Genomic DNA, 2104 nt, shown 5'->3' with positions numbered 1-2104 from the left:
GCTACCACCACCACCACAACTGCTAACATTTTCTTCTGATTAAAATTGTCCGTTCGTACCATCAGTGTAGTAATAGACATTAAACTGTACATGTGCAATCTCTCTCTCTCTCTCTCTCTCTCTTCCCCCGGAGACACATGAAACTCCACGGAAATGCCCCGTCGCATTTCCCGTGTAATATAACCAATGAGGATCATAATTAGGGACCAAAATACCCCTCTCTGAAATTTTCATTCCATATGAAATTGCAACTGGCCCATCTGGGACGCAGTTCCAGCCATTCCGCCAAGTTTCATTAAAAATCCCATCTCCAGTTTTGGCTGAGCTACACACACACACACACACACACACACACACACAGGATTACAGTTTATTTGATATGGGAGGGTAATAGCTGACTGTGTTGGGGAGATAACTGGGGAATTAGTTGGCGAGAAACCTTTAGGAAAAGGACAGAATGTGAAGATGAAATATTCGTACAGAGATGTCTAGTGGAAAATATTTAGAGAAGGATAACAAGTTGTATGCTGGATTCATGAATCTGAAATAAACACATGACACAGTAGACAGACATGGTGCTGCAAATATAAAGAGTGAGTGGGAAATTGCTGAATACTTTCAAGAATATGTATGAGGGACCAAGGGTCGTAGTGTGTGTGGACATTGAACCAAGATTTTTAATTTGAATGTCTGACTGAAACAGGGATGCGTCATGTCTCCATGATTAGACACACACACACACACACACACACACACACACACACACACACACACACACATATATATATATATATATATATATATATATATATATATATATATATATATATATATATATATATATATATATATATTCCACGTTGAGTACACTGCTTCTCGTCCGATCAGCTAAGTTAAGCAACGTTGGGTCTGGTTAGTACTTGGATGGGTGACCGCCTGGGAACACCAGATGCTGTTGGCATAACGTTCTCCCTACGTGTTAAGTGGGGTTGGTGGAGGATTAGTGTCCCTCCCTGTAAAACAATTAACTCTAAGCCCTTGGCCACCCCGTTTGGGATACATGGCGTCTGGCAATGAATGAATATATATATATATATATATATATATATATATATAGTGTTATAAAAGAAATACTGTGCAAGATAAAGCAGTGGATGCTGGAGTGTCATTACGGAGAGAAGGTTGGGTTTGGAAACTGGCTGTTCTACACTTTGTTGATGATACTGTATTGTTATGTGAAGATGATTGGGGGTTGTAAGGTTTGGTGAATGAGTCTGGACGTGTGTGTAAGGAGCGTAGTCTAAAAGACGATGTACAGTAGGCTGCTGCAGTGAAGAATAAAGTTATGGTCTGTGAGAGGAATGAGGTCACGGAATGCATAGTTAGGCTAGATAGTCAAGAAGTGGAAAATGTGACAGCCGTCAAATAGTTAGGTTGTTTGATGAGTGAGAATTGAAGTTTAGAGGATGAAGCACAAGAGAAGGTAAATCAGGGAAGAAAGGTTGCTGGTGCACTGAAGGCAGTGATAAGGATTAGGGCATGGGCAAAAAATCACTGCATGACAGTATTTTGATCCCCACTGGAACGTACCATATGGGGTGGAACTTGGATTTTGTTGGAGGAACACAAGTCAAGAGTGAGAACGGTGGAAAGGAATTACAGTGTCAAGTGGAGATACGTAGAGAGACGCAAACCAATGATGAAGTGAAGGAGCGCTGTGGTGTTGCTTAGGAGAAATACGCTGGGAAGTGTTGGCCATGAGGAGAAGATGGAGAATGAGAGATTGACAAGGAGAGTAGGTGAGTGGGGTGGAGGGGTGGGGGGAGGAGGAGATCGAGGAGGAGATGGAAGAATGGAGCGGAGAGGTACATGAAAGAGGCGTGTGGGTTGGGGAGAGGGCAGCCAGATGGCAATGTACGTGATGACCTGGAGATAATTATTCGTTTGTGGCCGCCCCTTACTGGATTAAGGCGTCAGGCAACAGATAGATAAACACATAAGCCTCATTTATATCGGCGATGATCGGACCTGTCTTCGAAAATCTGTCTTCGGTGAAACCAAGATACACCGTCAACGCGGGCCGCTGGGCTGCAAAGACCGGCCA

General features: G+C 43.0%; 1 pseudogene; it reads left to right on the top strand.

Moving 5' to 3' along the window:
• Positions 1–842: 842 nt before the first annotated feature.
• Positions 843–961, top strand: LOC145411734 (5S ribosomal RNA; annotated as a pseudogene).
• The last annotated feature ends 1143 nt before the right edge of the window (positions 962–2104 follow it).

The sequence above is a fragment of the Coenobita brevimanus genome, chromosome 90 (genome assembly GCF_032717465.1).
Source record: "Coenobita brevimanus isolate Jiangsu-jjx chromosome 90, ASM3271746v2, whole genome shotgun sequence".
Taxonomy (NCBI): domain Eukaryota; kingdom Metazoa; phylum Arthropoda; class Malacostraca; order Decapoda; family Coenobitidae; genus Coenobita; species Coenobita brevimanus.
The sequence above is the reverse complement of the archived record's forward strand: the minus strand, read 5'-3'. Positions and strand labels throughout refer to the sequence as shown.